This window comes from Neovison vison, chromosome 9, assembly GCF_020171115.1.
Source record: "Neovison vison isolate M4711 chromosome 9, ASM_NN_V1, whole genome shotgun sequence".
NCBI classification, from domain to species: Eukaryota; Metazoa; Chordata; class Mammalia; order Carnivora; family Mustelidae; genus Neogale; species Neogale vison.
The window spans coordinates 73,934,140-73,954,027 of record NC_058099.1 but is presented as its reverse complement, the minus strand read 5'-3'; the positions used below and the strand labels follow the sequence as shown (position 1 = coordinate 73,954,027).

The 19,888-nt window shown below is 45.4% G+C and overlaps 1 pseudogene; it reads right to left on the bottom strand.

The window, feature by feature from the left end:
- Positions 1-3,898: 3,898 nt before the first annotated feature.
- LOC122916751 lies at positions 3,899-8,862 on the bottom strand (annotated as a pseudogene).
- Positions 8,863-19,888: the final 11,026 nt, after the last annotated feature.

The following is a 19,888-nucleotide window of genomic DNA, read 5'->3' as shown; positions in this document are numbered from 1 at the left end:
TTAGATATGCATCTCACTGGGTTTACCTAAAAGCAGGTTTTCCCTGATGTTTGGGCGAGCGCCCCCTGCTGGGAAGACACTGTATCTGGAACATGATGATAGCGCGGATTCCCATAGTCTGAGCTGTTACCTTGGGACTGGAGTATTTTCAAAGCCCACATAGTGGTATTGAACCCGTGTTCCGTTACCAGAGAGAGATTTAGGATTGCCTTTTCTAGTTCACAATCTCTGAAACTTAGGAATAAGATCCTTAATACTGACAAGAACTTGGAATTCTAATACAGCAGCAGGTTTTCTATGAGTTTTCAACAGGCATGTTTGTGTGGCACAATTTTATGAAAAAGTGTAATTTGGCGGGCATTTAAGGTGGCACACTCACTGACAGAGAGCCAGAAATCCAAAGGCCATATATGGTCATGGCCATTCAGGCGGGAACCCTCTCTATGCTTTGCTGCCACATGAAAAAGACCAGTGTCTTTTTATAGTGTGGTTTACAGACAAGGTTAAGTTGGAGACTGTGATTTTCAAAGTCTGGAGTGTTCCATGACCTTTGCCATTGATAGTGTTGATATCTTTCCCTCTCTATTTTTCTTATGATCCTGTCAGTCTGTGAGAGCAGAATAGGTTGCAAAACAGCTGATGTGAGAGGCTTGCAGCGTGACTCTGGTGGCTAGGAAGGGTGGTTTTGTCACCCAGCCACGTAAGCCCAGATTTTCGGTCCACATTTTTGGGTGTCCTGGCTTTGGTCAATACAGTCCCTTCCTCTGAAACTTTTCTGGGAGTTTCACACATTCAACGTTGAGCTGATAGATGGTTTCATCTCCTTGAACCAGTCTCTCAGTTCTGGCAGTGGGTCAGTTCCGTCAAATTCACTTCAGGAGGCGGCGATGCAGGTGTGTTCTCAAAGCTAAGCCTCTGCTTCAAATGACCTGATAATAAATAAGAGGCAACTCAGGGGCACCTGGATGGCTCAGTCAGTTGAACACCGAACTCTTGGTTTCAGCTCAGATCATGATCAAGGTCCTAGAATGGAGTCCCCATGTCGGGCTCCACGCTCAGAGGGGAGCCCGCTTGAGACGCTCTCTCTCCTTCTTCCCCTCTTCCCGATTGCTGTCTCTCTTTCTAAAATAAACTCCTTTTTAAAGATTTTTATTTGTTTGTTTATTTGACAGATAGACATCACAGGTAGGCAGAGAGGCAAGCAGAGAGAGAGGAGGGAAGCAGGCTCCCTGCTGAGCAGAGAGCCCGATGTGGGGTTCGAGCCCAGGACCCTGAGATCATGACCTGAGCCAAAGGCAGAGGCTTTAACCCCCTGAGACACCCAGGCACCCATAAAATAAGCTCTTTTTTTAAAAAGAGTCAATTTTATGCAAGCTGGTGCAACCATGGAGGTTCCTCAAAAAGTTGAAAATAGAACTACCCTATGACCCAGGAATTGCACTACTGGGTATTTACCCTAAAGATACAAATGTAGTGATCCAAAGGGGCACGTGCACCTGAATGTTCATAGCAGCAATGTCCACAATAGCCAAACTATGGAAAGAACCTAGATGTCCATCAACAGATGAATGGATAAAGAAGATGTGGTATATATACACGATGGAATACTATGCAGCCATCAAAAGAAATGAAATCTTGCCATTTGTGATGACATGGATGGAACTAGAGGATATTATGCTTAGTGAAATAAGTCAATCAGAGAAAGACAACTACCATATGATCTCCCTAATATGAGGAAGTGGAGATGCAACATGGGGGGTTTGGGGGGTAGGAGAAGAATAAATGAAACAAGATGGGATCTGGAGGGAGACAAACCATAAGTGACTCTTAATCTCACAAAACAAACTGAGGGTTGCTGGGGGAAGGGTGGTCGGGAAAGGATGGTGGGGTTGTGGACATTGGGGAGGGTATGTGCTTTGGTGAGTGCTGTGAAGTGTGTAAACCTGGCAATTCACAGACCTGTACCCCTGGGGATAAATATATATATATGTTTATAAAAAATAAATAAATAAATAAAAGAGTCAATTCTATGGCAATAAAAGCAAAATAATGGTTAATGATTGGATCAAATTATAAACCCGTTTCTGAATTCTGAGGGTAGCCAGTGGAGAAAATTTCTAGATGTTGCTCTTAAAGCATCTGTAGACAGAGTAAGAGTAGGTAGTGGCAGTATGATAGATTTTCGTGGCTTGTAGTTTGAGTGTCCCTGGTGATGTTTTTGAGTGGCCCAGAGAGACACAGGCACAAAGATTGTCTCTACATGAGCTGTTGATGATCTCTCTGAAGTGTACATCAGGTCGTTCATATGAAATTTGCAGGGCTTCGGGAAAAAAGGGTACTTTTAGTGATTCAATGATTCCAAGTCCAAGGGTGGGAAAAAGTGGAAAACGTTAGTTTGGAGAATTGTAGTCAGGCTTTGGAGGAAACTAGAAGAAATTAGGATCTAGTCCCGTTTATAGGGAACCCTATCAGGATCTAATATCCGCAGAGGCGTGTTATTGAAACACTATTTTTTCTCTATAATCACCCTCCTTTTTACGAAGGACAGTCAAGTTAAGACCAATTTATTTGTGAAATCGAGTTGTTGTTGTTTTTTTTTAATTGGCCTGATTATTAAATTGCTGTAAGTCGTAGCTGAAGACGAAAAAAAGTTTCCTAGGATTCCCTACTAATTAAAGCTCACAAACATCTGTTTTCTTTATCCTGTTAATTCATCATGAATTTATTGTCTCTTTGTCTGCAGTGTAGAAAAGCTGCCTGCCTTGCTTACAGACTCAGCTATAAGTATCAGCCTGTTTTTCCAAGGGGCTTGATTGGCTCCATAAAGTCTGCCTGAGTTCTTTAAAGCAGTCTGGTCATATCTGAGCCTTTCGAATATGACATTTCAGTCAGAGGCTTGGTAATATGACAAGTGTTTCCAATTGTGTCCTGTTACTAGGAGAGCAGATTCTTATTAAATTTATGCAAATAAACATGGAAGAAAATATAAAAATACTCACTGAAAGATTTTAAATTCTGGACTAGATAAATATTTCACTTTATTCACAAAGGTGTATTTTATTCAATTGCTGTGTGTCATAGCTTAAAAAATCACTTCTTTAATACTGGAAAAAATTTTAATAAATCAGCAGTGTCTCAAAACAAAAATTTTATAAAAAGTATAATTATCCTCTATTCATTCAGTCGCAAGTTGTTAATTCTTGTTTTTCTTGAATCCAAATCTTCCATTAGTTCCAGAAATTCCTACCCAGTTCAGTTTTATGGTCTGAAGGTTATCAGAAACCTATATTCAAAAGTTCTTTCCGTCAGTCTCACTGTAGATGAAGCACATTTGCAGGAATATTTTGTAAAAGCATCTGAGTAAACCTATAATTGTCTGTAAATGATAAAAGACTTAAAAACGGCCATGATTAAAGACCTGATGAGCGATCATTACAATGTAATTGACAAGGAAATTGGTTATTTCTGTGACACACAACAGTTCAAGTAAAAATATGTCAGGACATATCAGATTTCTAGGAGTTTCATACAGTTTCTAGAACACTTATTTTAATAACACTCTGCATAAATATAATCTAGGAGTGCTTAGTATCACCTACTTGACAATGCCTCCTATGTAATTTAACATACCAGATAAGCCATATTAATGTAATAGCCCCCCCCCTTTTTTTTTATAAAGAGACCAAATCTCTTGAAAATGTTGCAGGGATCCTCTGGAATATCGTAGTTACATTGTGGTCAAATACTTCATTTTAGAAATTGATTTTGGAAAGTTTGTGTGAAAAAAATAAAAAATATTTGAACATTTGATTAAATAGGATCATAGATCATTATGCAACAATATTTATCTATTCAACTGAATTGATAATAAAAGGTTTTGGTTGGTTGTTTTTTTGTTTTTGTTTTTTTTAAGAAAAGTAAGTGTTTATTCCCTTGTTTCACAAATAAAGTGGGCTGAATTGGTTGCTTTTTTGGTGATTAGTCAAGGAGACCAAATTCAGTATCCTCATCCGATTCTTCTGAATCTTCCTTGGCTTCAGCCTTGGCTGGGGCTGTGACAGCAGCAGAAACAGCGGTGGTGAAAATAACCATGGGAGCCCCAGCCACGAATGCGGATGGATCAGCCAAGAAGGCCTTGACCTTTTTAGCGACGGGAAGGTGTAATCGGTCTCCACAGACAAAGCCAGGACCTTTTTGTCTGTTGATGGTAGAATGGGGCACTGATGCAACAGTTGGGTAACCTATCTGCAAGACGTGCTCACTGCAGACACCCTCCCTCCAGGAAGCCAGAGTGCGGTTTCCTCTGTGATGTCAAGCACTTCAAGGTTGTAGATGCTACTTTAGTCAAACACCTGCTGGATGACCAGCCCAAAGGAGAAGAGGGCATCTCCTCTTCATAGTTCAGCATGCTCAGCTGTGCGGCTTCACTGGCTCGCAATCTGTCTCCAATCTTAATCAGTTGTGCCTCACTCAGGATTTCAGTGGTGCCCCTGGAGATTTTAGTGGTGATGTCGAAAGTCTGGAAGAAGGTCTTCTCTGGCCCCAGACCAGTGTGGTGGGCTGCCACAGTGACTTCACTGGGACTAGGGCACCAGCACAGGTGGCAGCTGGCACCTTATTGGTTGGAAGCATGTTCCTGATCTCAGTGAGGTCTTCCTTGGTGAACCCAAAGCCCACATTCACCCAGATACAAGGCACTAGTTCCTCCAGAGCTCAGTTGTTCTCCAGATGCCCTCAGATGGTCTTGAACATCATGGTGTCCTTGCCCATCAGTGCCACAGCCTTCCCATGGAGGAACTTGCAGATCTGCTGTGTCTTCTTGGAACCCACATCAAACAAGTTTCTTTTTTCTGACTCAATCCTTAAAGGAATGGCAAAATGAGGGATGGTCTCAGTATTAATTTCTTTACTACTGCTGTGGCATCAGCATGTCTAGTCAGAGAGCATCAGCTCATCCACTAAGCATATAGACAATGACCAAACAGCAAGAGTAGCCCCAGGCTAGGGACAAATCTATAAAATCCATCTGAAGTGGGCCTAGGAGTACTTCTTGGGGTATGCTGATGATTTCTAGGAATCTGCTGACATTTACAAGTAGTGCATTGGGAAATAATCTGGTCAGGAATATTGTAGATGCTAAAGCAAAAACATTCTTTTAGTTCCTTAATTATCTTTCCACGTGTGTCCAATTTGGTGGGAAGTAAGTACAAGCTAAATGGTTAAAAGAAAAGGATGCTCTAGGAAGTTCATCTGACCTACGATATAATCCCTCTGATGGTTGTTTGGCACCTTTATATCCAAATGTCTTTGGAAGACTACGGGGCATTTGTTGGATAAACTAATGGTGTCGGTCTGGGATAAAGGTAGGGTTAACACCTGGGTGGAGAGAATGCAGGAATGATGACGAATTTCAGCTGCACCGGGAGCCACAGGGTGCCGAGGAATTATCGAAGAGATTATGGCCCTTAGGTCCTATACATTGATGGATCTGGTTTCCCTCTGAGTTTTACGAATTTGCCTTCTTTCTTTATGGGCAAGATTGGGGTGCTACAGGGTAGGGTGCTGTGTTTCAAGAGAGATTCTGTTACAGGGTTCGTCCCTGCTCTGACTCTCTGGAGACCATGTGCTGAGCCACAGAAGGAGGGGGTGGGCTCCTCTCCCAAGAAATGCGCACAGGCCCCCGCTTCCTAACAACCCAATTTCATTCACGTGTGCGGCCTCAAGACTGATGGAAGCTTCTTTTAAAGACCCCTCCTCTTCAGAAGAGTGTTTTATCAGGATGAGCTTTCAGTAAAGCAAGCAGGAAAGTTGGGGATTGGCCTGAAGCTAAGGAAACAAAAATGCCTTTTCATTGCAATTTATAGTGGCATTAACTGTGAATGACAAATCTTTACCAGGAAGGTTGGCTGGCCAACAGGTAAACAGTAGCCAGTCTGAGTGTGAAGAGGGCCTGAAGATACTGGGCTGGGCTGGGCCTCGGGCAGTAAAATGGGTGCCTGAGACTCCACAGGCTGAATAGAAGCAGGGGGAACAGGTACAGGGAACTCCTCTGAGCAGACGCAAGAGGAATTCACACCAATGTCCATCAAGAAACCCAGTTCCTGAGCCTCTGTTTGAAGTTTTATGGTAGGTTCCCGGGTGTGACAGTACCTGCTGACCCTGTCATTGAAGGGGAAATTGTCCCTCAGGAGAAAGATGAATTTTTTTCAGGGTTATGTGACTGAGGGGCATTGTTTCTTATACTTTTCTTTTTCTTAAGTGCATGATCATTTCTCTTCCCATGACCTGCTTTTTTTGCAATGACAGGGAGATCTCTGAGGGAGCTTTGAGTCATCCTCAGGCATGCTTTTGCCTTTCCAAAATTCAGGTTGTAAAGCAAGAATTGCTGCTTTTAGTTCCTTTTTTTTTTTTTTTTAGTTTATTTATTTTTTTAGTTAGTTAGTTAGTTTGTTCGTCTTTTTCACAGACAGGGATCACAAGTAGGCAGAGAGGCAGGCAGACAGAGATAGGAGGAAGCAGGCTCCCCACTGAGCAGAGGGCCCGACGCGGGGCTCGATCCCAGGACCCCGAGATCATGACCCAAGCTGAAGTCAGAGGCTTAACCCACTGAGCCACTGAGGCGCCCCTAGTTCCTTTTTTGTTGTTGTTCGGCTTTCTTGCAAGCTATTTTCAAAGTAGCTTCCTCCCTTGTTAATACTTAGCGGTTGTCCTGTCCAAATGACCATACTACTGTGGATTTGTTTTTTAATATCAGGGAGAAAATTTCCCCCTGATGCAGAAATTAGAAGATTTCTATGTTCTGGGGCTCCCAGCTTGAAAACAGTGTGCCTTTTTAAGCTTCTATAAAATGATTCACAATTGCAGCCCTCTTCTTTCTGAGTGTATATTTCAAACTTAGACCAACTCACTTGGGAAAAACAGGCTTCGTCCACTGTTCCTATTAACCCTTGAACAGTTGAGCTTGTCCTTGGCTCTGGCCCTCTGTTTCCCATTGGGGTGGAGGGGGGTAATTGGGCCTGCCTGGTATCTGCCATATACTCCTTGGCTGAAAGGATTCCCCTCAGTAGCCAGTGAAGACCTCTACGAGTTGCATTGTAAAAAGCTACTGATTTTTTAAATTCTTCTCTAAATTGGTAAGATCCTCTGAGAGCAGAAGTAAGGGGACTTTATCATTTAAAGGGTCTGTTGCTGTCCAGGGGACATGAATTCCTTGCAATGGGGGTCCAGGCAACCCTCATCAAGGACGGTGTCCAGGAAGGCCCGAGACTGGCGGAGCTTGCTGACAAAGCGCTGAGGAGATGAGGAATTATCAGGCCCCGCAAGACAGGCTCCATTGCCTTCTTGGGGCTCCTGCTAGATTTCTTTCTTGACATTCAGCATTTACATGTGTAAACTGTGTCTCGCCAGCCAGGAGATCCGGCTGAGGTTCTCTCTATCAATCTTGTAGAGAAAAGAATAGTTAAACAGCAGCTGGCTGTTTCGGGGTTTTCCTTGGGAAAGTTGGAGTTTTAGGATTGAAGGAGACTGGTTGAGGAGCTGGGGTGGGTTTTGAAGGGAAAGGTTTCAGACCAGGGGCCCAGAGATCCAAACGACCTTCTGGAGGGTCGGGGACAGAGAGGTGGGGAGGAAGGGGAGTAGAAGAAGGGAATGTCGGTCAGATGACGTTGTTTTTTTGTTTTTTTTTTAAAGATTTTTATTTATTTATTTGATAGACAGAGATCACAAGTAGGCAGAAGGCAGGCAGAGAGAGAGGGGGAGAAGCAGGGTCCCCGCTGAGCAGAGAGCCCGATGTGGGGCTCGATCCCAGGACCCTGAGATCATGACCTGAGTCGAAGGCAGAGGCTTAAACCACTGAGCCACCCAGGCGCCCCGGTCAGATGACATTTTTAATTCTTGGTCTAATTGCTTTTCTTTTGTTAAGAGCGCCCTTATACGTGTTTGTGTTTTCTTTTCATGATGATCCTCCCCTAAATAGCGATAAGGCAGCTGCTAGGAAAGAGAGCTCTCTTGAGACATGTTCTAAATATAGGTGTTTCTCTAATCGGGAAGATGTGCCGTCTGCTACTAATGAGTGGGATTGTCATTAGGATATTTAATCTCCAGTGACTCAGTCCAATAAGCCTCTTTACCACAGGACTCCCAGGCAACTCCCCAGGCTGAGAATAAATATTTACCATGGACGCAAGAGACATGGCTCATGGTGGTGGGAGGAGGAGGGGGACCTCACTGAAAACTTTATGGGGTCCTAGTCATGGGGGGGTCTCACAGTTTTGTGAGTTTTAGCATCAGGAACTCTACTGGGTTCTCAAAGTGAATATCTGGAAAAAGAAAAAAAAAAGTCTCCTCCCACATCTGGCAAACCTCCTCTGGTCTTCTTTGAATAAGGAAATAAATATCTTCCCTAGTTTTACACTAAGGCTTTCTTCTCATCACAGTAGACAAATGTGGAAGGAAATCAATACGGGTTCATGCTAAGGCCCTCTGCTTCCTCCTAACCCAATGATAACACATTCTTGACTCTCTGGATTCACTTTCATGTCATGTAATCTCATCACCTCCTTTTTTCTCTCGAAGGAAAAGAAAGAAACAAAACAACAATATGGAGGAAAGTGGGGGACGGTGGGTGGGTCTATTAAGTGAGTCTGTGCATCAGTGTAAGTTTTCTAGAGAACAGAACCACTAGGACCCGCACACAGAGGCACACAAACATAGAGACGCAGACACACACAAAACTATGTCACAATTTTGAGGCAGAGTTCCTTCTTCCCCCGGAAACTCCAGGTTTGCTCCTGAGACAGCCAACTGATCGGTGAGGCTGGAGGGGTTCAGGACACGCTCCCCCAGAATGTACCACATGGGCATACGGGTTATTTTCAGCTGAGGGCACTTGAGAAGCAGAGGAGGCAGGAAGGGCTCTCTGACATCCCCTTTCCAAAAGCGGGTCATAGCATTTCCCCCAAGAAGTGGGTTCTCTCCCCTGAGAAAGGAACTAGCAAGAGAACATTCTAGTCACCAGAGTCCGGGCGCCCACACCGAACCGCCACCTGTGCAAACACACTTCCCACACAACCCCGATCTCCCACTCCTTCTGCCTCCTGCCCCCACAGGCGTCTCCTCGTCCTTCCCCACAACTTACTGTCGTTTGTCTTGTTATTTCTCTACAAATGGGTCATTTCTGTCTGGAAGGTCTAGGAGCTTCCGGCTTTGGTCACTTCTTTGGGTCTTCCGTCTCTCATGAAGTCTTCCAAGTGCATATAAAAACCCAATAAAACTTGTATACTTTTTCCTGTGAATCTACCTTATGTCAGTTTAATTCTTAGACCTGGCCAGAGATCCTGAGGGAGTGGAGGAGGACTTCCCTCCCCTCTCCCACATGTCCACCCATAGTATGGAAAGAAGTCTTCTTTATCTGAAGTGAACTGGTTATCAATTTTAATCACGTCTACACAGGAACTTCACAGCAAGTTCCAGAAAGGTTGACCAAAGAGCTGGGCACCACAGCCTCCCGAAGCTGACACTTGAAGTCAACCATCAGAGTCTGAAGTACAAACAGGGAAAGCTGACCTTGCAAGCTATGATGTTGGGTGAAAAAGGCATTTTACAAACATATGATGGGGTACAACTTTTGTGAATTAAGGGGGAAAAAAAGCACAAAACAAACGTGTATTCTTAGATAAAGGAAAAGGAACAGGACTACTAATCGCCCTATGCTCATGGCTCTGGTCACTTGCCTCAGGCAGGGGAATGTGGGTTGGAGAAATTGAGAACCAAAAGGGGACTCTGTTTTTCCTTCATGCTTGACTCAACACTGTGAGCATGTATTCACTTGAAAGTTGTGTATGTCACTTATTAATTCAGTCAGGCAGCAGAATTTGCGTGTCTCCCCTGTGTCAGGTCCTGTCTGGCTGCTGAGGACAGAGGTGAACGAAACAAAAATCCTTGAACTCGGTGTAGATTCAGGGCCGATGTATGGAGACACGCAACAGCCACATGCAACATACACAGAGGAACAGTATGTCGGCTGGAGACAAGGCTCTGGGAAAACAAATCAGGGAAGGGGAGAGGACGCCCAAGAGGGGCTGTGTTTATTGTAATTCCAGGCAAGGACAGGCTTCTCAGAGAGGGAGACATGGCAGCCAGGTCAGACGGAGGGGAGGAGCCTTGGACACACGTGGATGAAAGCCTCACAGGGGAGCAACAGAAAATACATAAAAGGACATTGAAACTGGAAGAATTATTTCTAAACATTACAAAATACTAGATACAGGAGTTCAAGTGTACTTCTTTTTTTCTTTTTTTTAAGATTTTATTTATTTATTTATTTGAAAGACAAGTAGGCAAGAGGCAGGCAGAGACAGAGAGAGGAGGAAGCAGGCTCCCCTCAGAGGAAAGAGCCTGATATAAGGCTCAGTCCCAGGACTCTGGGATCGTGACCTGAGCCAAAGGCAGAAGCTTTGACCCACTGAGCCACCCAGGCGCCCCTCAAGTGCACTTCTTTTAGGACCTCACTCTCGCCCCCTCTAGGAATGGTCTGACCTGCCCTGGAGAGGTGGGAAGGTGGGCAGGAAGACAGACAAGGACAGACCCCACCCAGTGAATGGTTGACTCCAACTGAGATTGTTTTCTGGGGAGGTTCCCTAACCAGAGAGCTTCGCCGGCACAGGAGGACTCTTTGGTTGGAAACGGAGCTTTATTCATCCTGCAAGTAGGCTGACACCCAGAACAGTGTGACTGTCATGTGACCAAGGCTCCCGACTTCCAGGGACAAGGCTGATGGGGGCAGGGGTGGGAAAGGCAGATCAGAATCACCTGCCTGCACTTGAGCCACCAAACGACAACAAAAGCTGGCCCAGAAGATGGAGCCCAGTATACATGTATACATGTTCACGTGTCTAAAATGTGAAGGGTTTTTTTTTTTTTCCTAGTAAAAATAATTTACCTTTGTCCTTAAAGATTGATGGTCCCATTTTGCTGCATTCCAGGGTTGGGTTAGATACAGGCAAAGGGCAGCTGACGTGAGATGCGTATCTTCATACCTACAAAGAGCCAGAGGCCTCCCAGTGGACCACGGGCACAGCCGGGGATGTGCCTCGAGCCCAAACACATTTTGACTCTATAAAAACTTACTGTATTAACATTTTACCTCACTTCTTCTTTGAAGTTGTTTCATTTTTTAAAAAGTAAAATTTCATACTTTTTTTTTTTAAATGAAAATTCAAAAGGTATTAGACAAGGCAGTAATACAAAGACGTTTTCATCAATAATGAACGAAGTGGTAACATTCCCTGCATGTAAAACGTCACACAATCAAAGCAAATTTAGCTCTCCAGTGATTCAAGTGTTTCATCCCACACAATAAGGTGTGGTCAGCTTTAAAATAAAATGCATTGCTGGATATTCTGTCAAAGACACTGGGACGTTGACAGAGTTGATAGCAATGTTGAAGAAATAGATGTCAGGAGCGAAACAACTGGAATCTTGAGCAAATCTGGGGTCTCAGCAGCAGGAACTATTAGGCAATATTGTCAGGGCTCTGTTGCTGGAAGGAAGAATTCACACTGTTTCTTTCATCCTTGCATCATTCTGCTTCCAAAAACCTGGGAGACAATGTCTATCGATATTTCATCGCATGTCTAGGGGAGGGAAGGCATCTTAATTATAGCCCCATCAAGACTCCATGCAGTGGGGAAGAAACAAGTTTCCCAAAAGAACCCACAGTGCTCCTACCAAGACCAGAGGAAGTGGATGCTGGTGGCTGGGAAAAGCTTTGGTTCAACACAGCAGCCCCCATTTAGCTTCTCAACACAGAGATAAACGCTTTCTTTTCATTCATCTTTTTCTTTTGAGAAAATTAGAGAGTCACATGCAATTGTAAGAAATAATACAGAGAAATCTGATGTCCCTTTTACTGGTATAAAAACAGACACACAGATCGATGGAACAGAATAGAAACCCAGAAATAAACACACATTTATATGTATATGCTCACATGTATATGGTATATGGTCACTTCACATGTATATGTATATGTATGTATATGGTCACTTCACTTACAATGAAAGGGGTAAGAATATACGAAAGGGGAAGAACAGACTCTTCAGTAAATGGTGCTGGGAAAGCTGGGCAGCTATGTGAAAAGAATGAAACCGGACCACCATCTCACACCATACGCAAAAATGAACTCAAAATGAGTTAGAGATTCCACTGTAATTTCTGAAAGCATAAAACACCTTGAAGAAAATAGAGGCAATAAGCTCCTTGACATAGGTCTTGGCAGTGGTTTTTTGAATCTGACACCAAAAGGAAAAGCAAAAAAAAAGCAAAAACAAGAAAGTTGGGTTCCACTAAACTAAAAATCTTCTGCAAAACAAAGAAACCCATTAACAAAATGAAAAGGCAACCTACGGAATAAGAGAACGTATTTGCAAATTATGCATCTGAAGGGTTTAAAATACAAAATATTAAAGAACTCATGGGATTCAATAGCAAAAAAAAAAAAAAAGATTAAAAAATGGTCAGAAGATCTGAATAGACATTTTTCCAAAGAAAACACACAGATGGCTGACAAGTATAAGACAAGATGCTCATCATCATTAATCATCAGGAAAGGAAAGTAAAAATCGCCATGAGATGTGACCTCATACCAGGTAGGATGTTACCATCAAAAGACAAGGAATGAACAGCTCGGTGAGGATGTGGAGGGAAGGACACCACTGTGCACTGGTGGTGGGAAGGGAAGCTGGTGCAGCCTCAACGGAAAAGAGTACGGAGTTTCCACCTCATTAAATGTAGAACAACCATAACATCCAGAAATCCTGCTTCTGGGTATTTATTCACAGAAAATGGAAACAAAACTCAAAAGGATGATCTATGTGCCACATAGTCATCGCAGCATTACTTAAACAAGCCAAGACATAGCAACAACCTAAATGTCCATCAGTGAACGAATGCATAGCGACGTAGCATATACACACCATGGAATATTACTCAGCCATAAAAAAGAATGACAGTTTGCCATTTGTGACAACATGGATGGACCTTGAGGGCACCATCCCAAGTGAAATGAGTCAGACAGAGATAAACAAATACCATACAATCTCTCCTCTGTGTGGAAGCAAAACAAAAACAAAAATCGAGCAAACAAACAAAACACTAAACTAAGCACATAGACGCAGAAAGCACATGATGATTACCAGATACAAGGGCTGTGGGCGGGAGAAAAGGGTAGCAGGATCAAAAGGTAAAGAATATTACAAAGAGAAAGAAAAGGGAGCCTGACAGAAAAAGCTGTTGATTCCTCCTGCGATCTCAACTTCTGTTCCATCCTTAGCTGCTGTTCCAGCATTAGCCTGGGGCACAGAGTTTAGTGCCTCTCCCCCTGCAGGTAAAAGGATGAACAGAAGCTGAGACACCTTCAATTACTGTGTGAGGAAAGGGTGTCTCTTAACAAGGCTTTATTTTCTTCCCTCTGTTTCCAGATGGGCTGGCACACTCGGAAGAGAAGTTTCTCTGAAAAGGAAGTGCGATTCTTGCTGGAGTTTAGCGCAGGCGGCAAGGAGTAACCACCACATCCCACGTTCTGAAGGTTTCCTGCCAAGTTTCCTGGCATCCAGCCTTGTTAGGCGCTGTCTGGATCCCTCGGTATGATGGGTGCCAGGTCCACGACCCCGCAGCAGACACTGCCAGCTTCTTCGCTTACTCGGGAGGGAGAGAGTCAGCCTCGCTGCCTCTGCCCTCTGCCAGCTCAGCCGATGCCACATTTCATAGACTGTTACTTCTAATGCCCCATGTCCACGTCCTGGTCTCTCCATTAGACATGATGCTTCCAGCTTCCAGTGACAGAAGCCTAACTCAACATGCTTTCATACAAGTTCTTGTGTTTGCATGTGAAGCAGGGCAGGTGATCTGGAAGCACAGCGGGAGTCCCTCAGAAGCTTGGTGGGTGTGGGACAAACCTCCCTGAGCCCTGTCACCGCGCCCCGTGCACAGTCCTTCCCCCCCATCCTCTCTAGCTCCTGGCTCCGGGCTCCGCTCTAGGACTTCTCAGACTCACTCTTGGCAATTACAGACTCATCCACTGCTCAGGACGGAATCCTCAGAGAAGGGAAAGGATCCTGTCAAATAGTGTAGACGGTGTTGGAACGGTTCCATTGGCTCTACTGGGCTGTGGCAGGTGCTCGTTTTAAATCATCTCTGTGGAGTGTAGGTGAAGGGGCAGGTCTCAGGTCAGTCCCGGAGACAGGTCTGGTGGGCAACACCAGAAACACTCCCGAGGAGGAGGGGGAGATGGAAAAGGGGGAAAAGACGGCCATTGCTGAGTCACAGGGTAATTGAAGGTTTGATTTTATTTTTTTTAAAGATTTTATTTACTTATTTGACAGACAGAGATCACAAGTGGGCAGAGAGGCAGGCAGAGAGAGAGGAAGGGAAGCAGGCTCCTCGCTGAGCAGAGAGCCGGACTCGGGGCTTGATCCTAGGACCCCAGGATCATGACCTGAGCCAAAGGCAGAGGCTTTAACCCATTAAGCCACCCAGGAACCCCTGAAGTTTTGATTTTATAAGAAACTGCTTATAAAGGAGGGGAATACAGAGGCAGGGGGGACAAAGGTACAAACTTCCAGTTAATAAGTTAATAAGTTCTGGGGACATAACATCCAGCATGGTGACCAGCTTAAACATGCCATGTTGTACATTTGAACATGGCTAAGAGAGTAACACTTAGAAGTCCCCATTGCAAGGAAGAATAATTGTAACTACACGAGGGAGGGATGTTAAATAAAGATATTGTGGTGATCACTTTGCAGTTTATATGCATATCAAGTCATTACGTTATACTCTTTAATACAATGTTATAGCTCAGTGATATCTCAGTAAAACGGAGAAAAGAAACCACTAAATGACATTCCAGAATGGCTGCACCACTTTCCGTCCCCCATCCAAGGCTGGGACCCAGTCCCTGCACATCCTTATCAGGTGATGCCACGACTCTATTCTACCCGATCTAGTAGGTGTGGGACGATGTGTCATCCTGGCTGACCCTGCATTTCTCTAACGGCTAGTCGTGATGAGCATTTCCTCCTGTGCTCATCGCCATCTGCGTGTCTTCCTCGGTGAAGATAAGAAGTTTCCAGCACTCCCCTTCGTGCCCACGATGCGCGTGTGTCAGGAGCTATTTCAGCGTCAAACGGGAGGGCGGCTGCCCTTGTCTGTGTTCTGTCCGGGGCTCACGCACAGACCCGGTGCTGACCACGGCTCGTTTACGCGGTCTGCCCAGGAACACGGGACGGTCGGCAGTTCGTCTGATCGAGAAGGGTAGCGAGTCTCCTCGCTCTCCGAATCGTCGTCAGGACCCTTGAGGCTACTTTGAGGAGCTCCTCAGAACCAGTGTGCACTGCGGTCGTCTCATGCGGAGAGACTGTCTCTGCATCTCTGCAGCCGTGGGCTCTCCTTTGCACTTAGTGACAAGAGGCACTGAGGTTGCGCGGGAATGCACAAGCCGTGGTGACAAAACATAGACCCTCGGCTTTCCCAGCAGCCACTTTGCTTTATTTGAAGCCACGAGAAAGCTTCATGACAAGATTTTGCAGAATTCTCTGATGAACAATGCACCAGGGCCATGGAGCCAATAGGTTGCTGCTGAGGTAAAATCCAGTTTTCTGATACCGCAGGCAGGTGCCTCGTTTGCGGAGTATCACGGTATTTATCTATTTGCGGCTGCTCATATAGAACCACCAACCTCACAGCTTCCCTGGGTGATGTCAGCCCAGGTCAGATCACTTTCTTTCACAACGCAGATGGACTCACAGCTTGAGGGGGCGAGATGCTGACGAGACCTTTCTGCTTCCCCCCGGGTCTAAGTGAAGCCCACCACGGGAGCTCAGATCGCGTCTGTCTGTGCAACCACAGCCTCTTTCCAGGGCTGGTCCCATCAGTGGGTGGACAGCTTCCCGAAGTCCTGCAGGAGTTAACTACGGCTGGAAAACTCCACACACCAAACTCGGCCCCAAAATGACCATCACTCCCTGTTTCTCACTGGGCTGTGTGTCAGCGGGAGGTTCTGTGACCTGCTGGGCCCGTGGGCTCTGCTCTGTGCGTCTCGCCTCCTCGCTGGGCTGGCCACTGGGCAACAGCGGAAATAAAACAGAGTGAGCGGGAACACACGTGGCCTCTTAAGGCCTCAGCTCGGAACCGGCACACTGTTCCTTCTATGTTTTTGTTTTGTTTTTAAGATTATATTCATTTGGGGCACCTGGGTGGCTCAGTGGGATAAAGCCTCTGCCTTCGGCTCAGGTCATGATCCTAGGGTCTTGGGATTGAGTCCCGCATCGGGCTCTCTGCTCAGCGGGGAGCCTGCTTCCCTTCCTCTCTCTCTGCCTGCCTCTCTGCCTACTTGTGATCTCTGTCTGTCAAATAAATAAATAAAAATCTTTAAAAAAAAAGATTATATTCATTTATTTGACAGACAGAGACACAGCAAGAGAAGGAGCTCAAGCAGGGAGAGTGGGAGAGGGAGAAGCAGGCTTCCTGCTGAGCAGGGAGCCCGATGCGGGGCTCGATCCCTGGACCTGGGGATCATGACCTGAGCTGAAGGCAGACGCCCAGTGACTGAGCCACCCAGGTGCCCCTGTCCCTTTCATGTTATTACACTGGACAAAGCGAGTCACACAGACGAGCCAGATGGACTCACCCCAACTGAGCAGGGAGGTACACTCTGCTCTCGCAGGGATGTCGAGGGAATGAATATTTCTGAATAAGAATCCACCTGGCAGCTGGCGGAAGACGTGGCGTGTTTATGTTCCAGTCTTGGAAGTCACATCACATGACTTCCCCTGTTCTTTATCTGAGGCTGTCACCAGATCCCACCAGGTTTGAGAAGAGAGGACACAGCCCCCATCATTCAATGCAAGGTGTGACAGTGTCATTTGGTAAAAAGAAACAAACAAACAAAACATATAATTGGAGATATTGATACAGATATCTCTGGAAAATACAATCTTAAAAAAAAAAACACAATAGTATTTCAAAGACTTAAGCCCCCCTTGGGACAGAGTGCACCCCCAGGGCCCTGGGTGCCAGTGGGCACCATGCAATAGGCAGAAGAAATTATTTCCTCCAAGAAGAACAAGAGCCAGGTTTCTAGAGGAGAAGTTTCTCCCTGGACACTGGGCTCCGTCCTGGCTGGAAGTGACGATGTTTCTCTTGGGGAGCCTGACTTGCTGGCTAGCACGCGCAGCGGGCTGGCCTATAAAACCCACAGCCTCTCAGACATCACCCAAGGTCACCTGAAGCCCATGGCTGCTCTCCCAGCAGGTGAGAGAGGGCACACGAGAGGAGGGTGCCGATTCTGGCACAGACTGCCAGCTTCCCTGCGCAAGGACCTCAGGCTCCCCTCGCTCTTCTCGATTCTGTGAAACAGGAAGGAGAAACTTGTTCCGAGCGGTAAACTGTGCGAATGCACATGAAGCATTGCATCAGCTCTGGGAAAGTTTTCCACAAATTCAAACTGATGGAAAGATGGCGGTGGCTTCTGGCATTGGGATGGACCGCGAGCCAAGAACCGTGGCGTGTTTGCTGTAGACTGAAGGTTCGTGTCCCCCACCAATTCACGTATTGAAATCCAAACCCCCAAGGGTAGGATCAGGACATGGGGTGTTTGGGAGGTGGTTGGTGCCCATAGGAATAGGATTCGAGTCTAGAGAGCTCCTTATCCTTTCTGGCCATGTGAGGACACAGCGGTATCTTCAGTGATAGATTTAAGTTATGACCCCAGCTAGGGTGTTCTGATGGCTTAAGGGCCCTCATAAATTCCAGAACATCATTAGGAATAACAGTAGTAGCCACATGCGAGGGACTGTGTGCTCACCAAGGTATAACGTATCCTCTATGACCCTCACCATCCCCTCAGAAGTAGGCATCTTTTCCATCAGTCTTAAATATTACCCAGTGCTCATTTCAGCACATACCCCACCAATGTCTATCACCCAGTTACCCCATCTGCCTGCCCCCCTCCCCTCCAGCAACTCTCAGTTTGTTTCCTGAGATTAAGAGTCGCTTATGGTTTGTCACAGCGAGGACACAGAGAGAAGATGGCCATCTATGAAGCAGGAAAGGGCCCTCATGAGACACTGAAATTTAGTGGTGCCTTGATCTTGGAAATCCAGCCTCCAGAACTGTGAGAAATAATTTCTGTTGTGTATGAGACCCTATCTATGTTATTCTGTCATCGCAGCTAGAACAGACTAAGATGGCTTTTATGCATGGCTGAGAGCTGAGTCCTGATTTCCACACATGGAGGCAAGTCTCTGTAGGGCTGGGTGCACAGTCAATCTCTCTTCTGGGGTTTCTTTTAAAGTCCAAGGAGAAGGATGGTTTAGCCTGAGAACTGAATATGACTGCTCTTCTCCACTTGACAGGCTTGAAGTGATTCTGGATACCAAGACTTTACTTAGAGTAGCAGAGAAATTACTGGAAAACAAAAATACCTCTACAGTGTCTCAAGCTTCTTCCTATGTAATTCACTGCCTAATAAAGAAGAAACTAAACTATTGATTCCCTTTTTTTATGTATATGAGATAAAATTTTATATATAGCAATGTCTACAATAACCAAACTAAGGAAAGAACCCAGATGTCCATAGACAGATGAATGGAAAAAGAAGAAGGGGATATGTCTATAATGGAATATTATATAGCCATGAAAAAGGGAAAATCTTGCCATTTGCAATGATGTGGTTGGAACTAGAGGGTGTTATGCTAAGCGAAATAAGTCAATGAGAGGAAGACAGTTATCATATGTTCTTACTGGTGTGTGGAATTTGAGAAACAAGGCAGAGGATCATAGTGGAAGAAAGGAAAAAGTGAAACAAGACGAAACCAGAGAGGGAGACAAACCGTAAGCGACTGAAATGGACCCTGAACTCTATGGTCAACTAATCTTCAACAAAGCAGAAAAGAATGTCCAGTGGAAAAAAGACAGTCTCTTCAACAAGTGGTGCTGGGAAAATCGGAGAGCCATATGCATAAGAATAAAACTGGTGAACTCTGTACTAAGCAAATCATGGAGTCTCAACCTAGAACATTCCTGCCTTTTGCTGCAGGAGTGCACACAGCTCAGATGGAGGAGAGTGGGGCGCAGGGAAGCACATCCCCAGCCAGGACTGACAAACTAACATCTGAGGGCACGTGGCTGATGCAGACAAATGTCCTAACCTATTAGAGAGACTCTGACTTGAGCGTTTGTTAACCCTAATCCTTGCTAGCATCTGAGAAGGACGGGAAGTTAAGGTGATGCCCCTGGATCATAGGACAAGCCTTAAGAGAGCATATAAACCTCAGTTCCCCAGAGTGCATCAACCCTCCGCCACTTCCTTCCATTTTCTGTGAGCTAATCAGCCTTTTTCATACTCAACCTTGACTGTGACCCAGACTTTGGGCGTAATTACTCTCCACACTATTAAGGACTGGCATATTCCTTTACTCTTAAAATAAATGTGATTTAGAATACCCCAGTGCAAACTGCAGTCTCTTTCATTCACGGACACTCTCCTTCTCCCCAGGGCTGTGCAAGGGTCCTGGGGTTTTATAACAATTTGTGTTTTTGAAGCCCTTAGTCATCCCAGGATGTGTGATCCGCCCCCTCCTTGCCAATGGTTGTGCTTGGGAAGCCTCGGAGCACCCCACCCCAGACCAGCCTCACACAGAATGAGTGAGAGCAGGTTATAGCCCTCAGCCTTTGAGAAACCTCTGCCCCTCTCCCAGTGTCGGGGAGACCCTTCTTCCCTCTTCCTCCCACTCCACTAGGCAAATGGACATTTCATTCCTTGATGACAGTGATCTTATGGGAGGAATTCTATATCCTTGGGATTAAGATTTTTTTTCCTTCACAGTTG